Source organism: Sturnira hondurensis, unplaced genomic scaffold (genome assembly GCF_014824575.4).
Source record: "Sturnira hondurensis isolate 20B ecotype Veracruz unplaced genomic scaffold, ASM1482457v3 Scaffold0010812, whole genome shotgun sequence".
In the NCBI taxonomy this organism is placed as follows: Eukaryota; Metazoa; Chordata; class Mammalia; order Chiroptera; family Phyllostomidae; genus Sturnira; species Sturnira hondurensis.
Genome location: NW_028083443.1, coordinates 532,612 through 542,790, shown reverse-complemented (window position 1 = coordinate 542,790; position 10,179 = coordinate 532,612).

The window sequence follows — 10,179 nt, the reverse complement described above, 5'->3', positions numbered from 1 at the left end:
GAAGGCCCTTAGGCCCAAACAGGTAGCAGTGAAGTTGCTACTGCTGTGATGAATGTTTGCCGCCCGCTTATTAAACCCAAAGAGCTGACACTTAAAACTGAAAACCCTGCGTGTGCACTAGACACCTGGAGGTGGGGAAAGAACACGGCAAGCCTGGATGAAAGTCGTACGACCATCGTCTGCGCCCCTCTACCTTGTGCTCAAAACCACTGAAGGTTGTGTTACTTCTAGAATCAGAAGTGCGTTCCTGCTTGTTCAAGGGAACCTCTCTCCCAGTGTTACTGATTAGAACAAAGGCAATCGCTGCAGAAGAGGTATCCCATTGAGAAAGACAGAACGATATCAGAACGTCAAAGAGGAGGTGACCTAGAAAATTTCAGATGCTTTCATATTATAGTTGTGCAGCACTGGAGAAAGCTCCTCCCTAAGGCTTAACCCCCAAACGTTCTGCTTGGTATTCACACCAAACAGCTCACCAGCACCATTTCTAAACTATGAGAACCAGCTGGCTTTTCAGGGTATTGGAAACCTTGACTTTGTGATCTCTGTCATGGATGTCGACACTGCCAACTATTTACTCCGACAGGTAGGCCTCCTGATCAAGTTAGACATTATCTTTTTTTAGTGACAGTTTTGTAATATATAGGAATCGCATTTGCACTTCGGCTTTTACCAGGTGGTTCTGATTCCTGATTGAGTAGTTAGTTATTAGGGGCTGTAGCAACTAGTACAAGTCCTGGAGGACCAGTGCTTCCAGCACTCAGTGCCTGCTTGTATCTTATCGCCTTTTTGAGTGTCTCCTCTGCTTTACTTAGGGCTGTAACAAGATCATTTCTGGCTCAGAGGACTTTTTTTCTTTTTTTTTATTGATGAGAGAGAGAAAGAGAGTGAGAGAGACAGAGAGAGAAAACATTGATATGAGAGAGAAACATCAGTTGCCTCCGATATGGCCCTGACCAGCGATTGAACGCACAACTTAGGTATGTGCCCTGACCAGGAATCAAACCTATGGCCTATTGAAGCACGGGACAACCCTTCAACCAACCAAAAATTTAAATCAAATTAAATTTTTTTTACTGATGGCTCAGAGGATTTTTAAACTAGCTTGATACACCAGGATGGGCATCTGAATTTCCTTCTGCTACATAAATTGTGTTTCTTTCTTTTCATAATTTTCCTTAATGTTTAGTCTGTTTTCACAACATCTAAACCTTTCTAACATTTCCCATTGCTTTTGTTGCTACTTCTTCTGTATTCTTATTGGCTTCTTGTCCAGCGACAGCTATCATGTGATTAATCTGCCCCAGTATGTCCACGTGGCTGAATGCTGACAAGGTGAAGCCACCATGAAAATAATGGGCTCGAGTGGATGTCTGAAGGGACAGACGAAGGAGGTGGCAGACTGAATTCAGCAAAGATTCCTCACTTTATGACCCCACATTCTGGTTTTGCAATTTTTTTTTAGTTTTTTTTTTTAATGGTGATTTATGTTATTCTTTCTTGGCTTCTATACTTCTCTCAATTTCTGTTAGCTTATTTTGAAATATNTGCCCCAGTATGTCCACGTGGCTGAATGCTGACAAGGTGAAGCCACCATGAAAATAATGGGCTCGAGTGGATGTCTGAAGGGACAGACGAAGGAGGTGGCAGACTGAATTCAGCAAAGATTCCTCACTTTATAACCCCACATTCTGGTTTTGCAATTTTTTTTAAGTTTTTTTTTAATGGTGATTTATGTTATTCTTTCTTGGCTTCTATACTTCTCTCAATTTCTGTTAGCTTATTTTGAAATATTAGCTTTTACAGTTTCACAATTCGTTGATGTGTCTTTCTGAAGTGTTCTTCATCAGGGTTTGTGGGAATTTGATTCTGCCCCTTATTCTTCTTTTTCTTGTAATTTTGCCTGACATTTGGCTACAGTAATTTTCTATTGCTTATTTTGAAAATGAAGTAAGTTTTGATGTGGACACTGGCCCACAGTGTCCATGTGATTATGGATGAAATGAGACAGTCACAGGGCCTACGGAGTCCAGTGGAGGAGAAGGGACAGTGTGGCTTTTCTCTCAAGGGGAGCAAAAGCTGCGGCCCTTGGCGTGACCGGCCTTTATTGGGTTTCTCGGCACATTACAAGATGGTCCTCATTTACTATGCACAGGTTGCTTTAGGTGGTTACTTTTTACAGAAAACAGAGGAGCCAGTGCCACTAAACACACCACAGAAGAGGGATATTTGCAAATGAAAAGGGCAAAAGTGGTTGGACTGGTTACACTTGTCCTAGGAAGGTTTAGTGTGGCTTCTAGGAAGTTATTTTGCAGTAAATGTTTGCCACAAATCCAGGTGAGGGAGTTTTTAGCAAAAAGCAAGACTCAAAGTGGCCTAGGCACATTGCGGACCTGATTCCCCACCGGAGAACTTATTTGTGGGCGTGGGTTTGATTCCCAATCAGGACACAGGCCTATTTATTCTATGCCTATTCTATTTCAAAAGTCAAGAACTGTATGATTGCATTTGTATGTGGGATGTACTTTTTGATGGAAGAGATATCCTGCTTCCTGTATACAGAGAATTCCTTCACCTGATTTCCAGATTAACTGCTCTTCTTGTGTCTTCTCAGGGAACCACTCATTTACTTCATAAATACTTATTGCGCACCTACTTTGTAATAGACCCCATGCTTCATCCATTGAGTAACTTTCATTTTTTGCGGATACAACTTCTCTCAGACGACAGGTTTCTTTCCAGGAGTGTTTAAACATGCTCAGTACTCTGTCCCAGTTAAAAACCCATGAGGCTCAACCAAATTGAAAACAAAAATCCCTCCTTCTACCTTACTCCCTTCTTTATCTACTGATGGTCTATCTTTCTTCTCTTCAATGCCAAGCCCCTCTAAAACATTGCCCATACTTAGTATTTTTATATCACCGTGGCTCATTCACTCTCCAACTCACACAGCATTCGGTCGTCTGCCCCTTTGGCTCTCACTAAGAGCATGTTCACTGTGCATTTTAAGATATGGACCACTTCTTTTTTCACTGGCTTTCCACGACACCGCAATCTTCCTACGTCTCTGGTTCATCCTCGTCATTTTGCAAGCTACAAGCTCTTTATTTACCTTATCTGTTGATGTTCTTTGTGGTTTCCTGGGCAGTCTTTCCTTTGTCAGCATTCTGTGACTGATGTCATTAGCTCCTGAGACAATAATTATCATCCTTATGGTGAAAGAAAAATACCCGAACTTGTGTTTAGACGTGAAATGGTTGCAATCACAAAGATTGTCTTGTTTAAATAAGGAGAAAGCCAGCATAAATGTGCTCATGAATCCTGATGATCAATCTATTTCATGCCAATTAAATGCCAGTGGAGTGGCAGAACAACACGTGTAGGTTTATAGTTTTCTTAGTCATCACAATGCTGGGTACATATTACAAGGTAGGTGTGCAGAGTCAATTTTTTAAAAGATTTTATTTCTTTTATTTCTAGGCAGAGGGGAAGGGAGGGAGAAAGAGAGGGGGAGAAACATCAATGTGTGGTTGCATCTCCCATGTCCTCAACTGGGGACCTGACCTGCAGCCCAGGCATGTGTCCTGACTGGGAATCAAACCAGTGACACTGTAGTTTCTAGGCCGGCACTCAATCCACTGAGCCACACCAGCCAGGGCATCAGTTCTTACAGCAAACATTATAACAGACAGTTTACATGTACTACTGATGTAGTGCATAAATACATATCATAATAAACATGGAAAACAAACTTTGTAGTATCTATTGACTTGAGTTAATGTTACATTCCAGAGGAGATGATGATGGTGATATTCCTTTTAGAATTAAAAGTGAAATCCTTCTTAGCAAGTTCTCCAGTGATTTATAACATACAAAAACTCTCTCTATACGTATATTGAGCATGGCCTTTACCCCATCTATATAATGCTATCTATTCTTTGTGTATTTATGATATATAACTTATAAATATTATTAAATTCTCCCCTTTAGGCCACATCCTGTGCTGGCTATTTTCCGCTTGCTCATCCAGATATGTTTTCTGCCCTTGTCTCCCTTGCCTTGTGTGCTGAGACGTTGTCCTCCGAGCACCGTGCGGCCTGTGCTACTCTGGCTCCTCCAGCGGGAGGCGCACCAGCAGGAGCCGGAATGCGGCAGGAGGGCAGGGCCAGGGCCTTCCTCCTCTGCTCCCTGCCTGCGCAGCGCCGTATCTCTGGCCATAGCCGTGCCCCTTCCCATCCTGTAGTGCAGTGCCTCCCCTGGAATCTATTAACAGTGTTTCTCACTCTTGACTTTTTCATCCTGAGTGTAATAATGGTTTCCCACTGTTGCGAGCTTCTCGGTGCCTTGACGCCCTGTTCGTCCCATCAGCTCTGTCCACACTTTTGTTAATACTCCTTTCGTTAAAGTTTTAACCTGAACCTCTCTGGGGTGACTTTGTTCTCCTTCCAGGAACCTGACTGACAGGTCCTAAACTAGTTTAGGACCTCACATTCTCAAAAGCACTCATCTCACCAATTTTCTGCTTCTTTTGTGGGTTCTCATCGAATGCTCTATGCAGTGGGGGGCCCCAGATGCCACCTCTGTTTCAACCAGGACTGAAGGTTTGGGTTTGTAATTTCATGTTTTCATCACGTGCTAATGACACTCACATTTTTATCTGTAGCCCAGATCTGTCGCCTAAATTTCAGAATTATATGCTCAATTTCTCTTCTCTGATATCCTACAGGTACTGAAAATGCCAAATGCCAATTCCAGTTCATCTCCTCATATGGCCTTTGAATGACTTCTTCAGCCTGTCCCTGTCTGTCTGAAGGTAGGGGCCCCAAACCTCTTTCCGATCTGAGTGGTCTTGGCCCCGGCGGGCCAGGCTGGAAGTTCTTTTGCTAGGACTCTTTCCTTAAGAACTGTGGGTTTTTCTGTGTGTTAGATTAAAGTGGACGCCTTTTCTAGAAGCCAAAACCACAATAGTTTTCATGACAGGCTTTTTTTTTTTTTTAACTGTCTTACTGCTACTTTGGGGTCAGGTTTCTGTGGGACTACATCTTTTAAGCTTTTAATGAACCAATTTTGTTCAGCTGAGAAAACATCAATTTAAATTCCTTAGAAGTCTTGAAAAAAACAAAAACCTGTCTTACAGCCATACCTTTGATTTGACCTTTATCCTTAGGCCATGCCTTAATTTCTGAATTTTTATTTGCTTGAGAAGCTGTAAAAAGACATAGTTTATATTCCAGACTGACAAATGCTAGCCCCTCTATAATCTCTCTAAATGCTGTTCACAAATTGACCAGTTGTTTTCTAAATCCACCTCTTTCTTGAAGTTCCTCACACTTCAGCTAGTATAAATGGGCTGACACTTTCAATTTTGTGCTTGGGGATCTCCTGGCATGTGCCCTGACTGGGAATCGAACCAAGATCCTCTGATTTGCAGGTCCGCGCTCAATCCACTGAGCTACACCAGCCAGGCATATTTACATATTTTTAAAACTTTGGGTTTTGTACCATATACATATATTACCTATTCAAAACATTTATTGGTTTTTTAAATATTATATATATATATATATATATTAGTAGGTTAAATTATGCACTTTAAAATGAGCAAGAAAAACTTGGAATAATTCATCCATGACACGCTTAATATTGACTCATTTTAAAGCTTTTGTAGTCCATTAGAAATAGTAACTGAAAAAGAAGTATTTTTTCAGGAGGGCAGTTTTAATGTTGCATTAATACTGATTTCAGTTTTAAGGATTTTCATTAGGTTCAAGAGAAAACAGTCAACAGTATCACTGAAAATCCACATAATTCTGAAGAGCATAACTGAAATTTCACTCAGTGATAAAGGAGTAGATGGTGGGGCAGTGTTTCATCTCTCCATACTAATATCCTCACTCAAACATACAGAATTTCATAACTTGTGGTTTATCTCATATAATTGGCTGCCAAAGAGCTTTCTGCTTGAAAGATGCATTACATAAACATTCATTTTAATCCTATGTTTCTTTCAAACTTCAGGTAGTTTTAGAGTTTTTCAGACCACTAGAGGCACTTCTGAATTATGCAATAAGACAGAAATGGGTATTATAAAATTATCCCAGCCTTATGGTAGAAGAAAAATCTGTTTCCTTTGTAGAAATTTGTAACTTCTGAAACTAAGTAATTCTGCTCTTTGACATTCAAGAGAGCACTAAATTCATTCATTCCCCAGACATTTATTACCCTGTGTGCCAAGCACTGCACATTGGATTAGCAATCAATTGCTATGTATCCCAGTCACTGTCTTTTAAAAAAGATTTTGTTTATTTATTTTTAGAGAGAAGGGAAGGAAGGGAGAAAGAGAGGGAGAGAAACATCAATGTGTGGTTTGCCTCTCTCTTGTGTCCCCTAGTTGGGACCTGGTCCACAACCCAGGCATGTGCCTTAATGGGGAATCCAAGAGGCAGTCCTTTGGTTTGCAGGCCAGCACTCAATCCACTGAGCCACACCAGCCAGAGCTCCATTTATTTTCTATCACATGACTCTCATTATGCACTTATTTTCTGCTTCTCGTTCATTTTTCCTAATCTAAGAAAAAATGGCACTTTTATAATTTTTATCATCCATTTATCTGTCAGGAGCATTAAGAAGTAGCAGCTATGTTCGGGGTGTGGCCTGAATAAATAATTGCCTAAATTTTTGTTAAGACATCTTAAACAATATCAAAACATTAGGTATAATTTCTTTGAATACCATGAGTGTTTGAAAAAAATCTGTATTCTTCCTGTTGGTATCTAAAAAGGCAATGATAAACTGGAAAAAATATGAAATACATGTTGGACAAAATGTTCCTATTGCTAATACAGGGAGATTCTATAATTTGACTCTAATTTAATAAATAGGTAAAAGGTATGAGTGCCCTTGCTGGAGTGGCTCAGTGGATTGAGTGCCGACCTGTGAACTGAAAGATCATCAGTTCGATTCCCAGTCAGGGCAGATACCTGAGCTGTGGGCCAGGTCCCTGGTTCAGGGTGTGCAAGAAGCAACTAATTCATGTATCTCTCGCACATCGATGTCTCTCTCCTTCTCTCCCTCCTTCCCTCCGCCTCTCTTTAAAAGTAAATAAATAAAATCTTAAAAAAAGAGAAGATATGAGCACCAGATGATCAATGGATACTAAAAGAATATAATTTGCTATTCCTTTCTATTGTTTTCCCCTTCTTTATTTTCCTGATAAAGGAAAATAAAGAAGGGGAAAACATAGCAAATAAATTTGCTATTCCTTTCTATTGTTTTCCATTCTTTATTTCTAAACTTTATTAATTCCTTATTATTTCTTTGAGTTTCTTTGTGATATTTCTTCTATTTTTTTAAGTTGAGTTCTTAGTTCATTCATTTTCATTCAGTTTTTAATTTTGATAAACATACCTTAATACATTTTTCTGTATTTCATGAAGTTTGACATAAAATTACTTTATTATTTAATTCCATATATTTACATTTTTTCCTATAATTTTCTCTTTAATAAGAATTATCCAATATCATATATTTTTACTTTACAGATATATGGATTTGTAAACCTATGTCTTTGTTTTCTAATTTACCTTAAATAACAATCAGAAAATATGTTCTGCATGGTAGCAGTTCTTCGGAACTTTTGGGTTTCCTGGGTTATGTAGTGTGTCATCAATTTTAGTTGCTTTCACAGGTACTCTATAAAAATTTTTATTTTTTTAAAGATTTTGTTTATCTATCTTCAGAGAGGAAGGAAAGGAGAGAAATCAATGTATGGTTGCCTCTCATGTGTCCCCTGCTGGGAACTGGCCTGCAACCCAGGCATGTGCCCTGACTGGGAATTGAACCTCGATCATGTGGTTCTCAGGCCCGCGCTCAATCCACTGAGCTACACCAGCCAGGACAAAATTTTGTATTCTTTATTTAGTTATCCATTGGATATATATTTGCATATTTGAAGTTACAGATCATGTTATTGAAGTTTATAAATATGACTATATTTAGTTTATTTAATCTCAAATATCTTTAATCTATAGTATTTGAGAATAGTCCGTTAAAGTTGCCAACTATAAGTGTTGATGTATTTACCTTTCCTGTCATTCTTTCAATTGCTGTTGTATGTATTGGGGAGCAATCTATTTGGTGTATATGTATTAAAAATGTCTTCTTAATAGTTTTACCAGAGCGTGTTTCTTTGTGATCTCTTCATTAACCTTAAATTCTATTTAATATGATATTGAAAGCACAGCCCTGGCTTTCTTTTTATTTATGTATGCCTGATAAATTTTCCTCTATATATTTTCAATATTCCTGTATCTTTTTGTTTTAAAAATGATTCTGAAAACAGCATATTCCTGGGACATTAAGTCTTTATCTTTTGATTGGTAACAGTAAATAGTGTACAGTTATTATATTTACTATTTGGAGTTATTTTAGCAATACTATTGTTTTTGAAAGATTTTATTTATTTATCTTTAGAGGGGAAGGGAAGGAGAGAGGGAGAGAAATATCAATGTATGGTTGCCTCTGCCGGGGACACACAATGTATCCTGTCCCCGGCCAGGAACTGGCCTGCAATCCGAGCATGTGCCCTGACTGGGAATCGAACTGCGATCCTCTGGTTCGCACGCAGTCCCGCTCTCAATCCACTGAGCTACACCAGCCAGGGCTTAGCAGTACTATGTTAAGTTTTCTAATGATCACACTTTATTTTTGTTTCCTTTTCTTTCTTTTTTCTTTCCACAGGGTAGATCAATATTCTATTGGTTTGAGCCCTGGTTGGTGTGGCTCAGTTGGTTGATATGTCATCTTGTGGACTGAAAGGTCACTGGTTCAAGTCCAGGTCAGGCTTAGGTTGTGATTTCAATCCCCCACCAGGGAGGCGATCCAGGTTTTTCTCCCTCCTTCCCTTCCATTCTCTAAGCATGTCCTTGGCTGAGGATTAAAACATGTGTATATATTCTATTGGTGTGAGAGGCGTACATTGTCTCTTTGGTTTTCTAGTAGTTACCTCTTACTCATTCCCTTTTTCTTTGTCACCATTTCCCAAGTTGGGGAAGGGCTCTTGGTATCTAAAGCCAAAGCAACAGACTCAAAGTTTGAATTCTAAATCTTTTGCCTTGGCCAGGTCCTTGTTCTTGGATTGTGAAACCTAAAAGCTAAGAAGGACTCTTTTGTTATCTGTGTTCTGCTGTGTCATCCTTTCCCTGAAAAAAGTGAAGACGCACTGAGTGTCCCTGGCTGCCTGGGCTAGGGAAGGTCACAGGGAACGGGCAGCAACAGGGGAAAACCCTGAAATAAATGAAGCGTTCTATTATTTTCTAGTATTTTATAATTCCCTGGTGAATATGTTTAGTATGTATTCCTCAGATCAGCTAAATAAATCATGGGGTTATATCACCTTTATGGTATGAAAACTGCCCTCTTAATGCTTAATGTCTTAATTTCTAATTTGCTATTCATTTTTTTAATTAATTGATTTTTGAAAGCGAGAGAAAGGGAATGAGAGAGAGAGAAAGAGAAAGAGAAAGAGAGAGACAGACACCAATGTGAGAGCAAGCTGACAACCTAAGTATGTGCCTCCACCAGAGATGGAACCCACATCGTGGGTGTGTAGGGAGGACACTATACCCAGCTGAGCAGCCAGGCCAGGGCTGATGTATTCAATCCATTCATTCGCTCCGTATTTACTAAGAACGTATTAAGTGTCAGCTACTGTGCTTTCTGCTGGAGGAAATATGAGACGAAACAAATCATCCCTTCTCTCAAAATGCTCTCTTTGTGGTGGGTAACACAGATAAATGACTCCATAATTAATTAAAGAAGGCAGTAAGAGCTGTAGTAGTGGAATGAATTTATTTAAAGAGAGCACGGGAGAGAGGACCACTAACTCTGACTGAGGAAGAAATAGCTTCACCAAAGAGAAGCTTTTTATTTTATTTTATTTTTTTATTTTTTATTTTTTTAAATTTTATTTATTTATTTTTTAGAGGGGAAGGAGAGAGGGAGAGAAACATCAATGTATGGTTGCCTTTTGTGCCTCCCATGCTGGTAGTTAGCCTGCAAGGAACCGGCCTGCAACCCAGGCATGTGCCCTGACTGGGAATCGAACCACGATTGTCTGGTTCGCAGGCCCGCAAAGAGAAGCTTTTTAAGTGGGGTCTTGAACAATGGATTCAAGTCGTG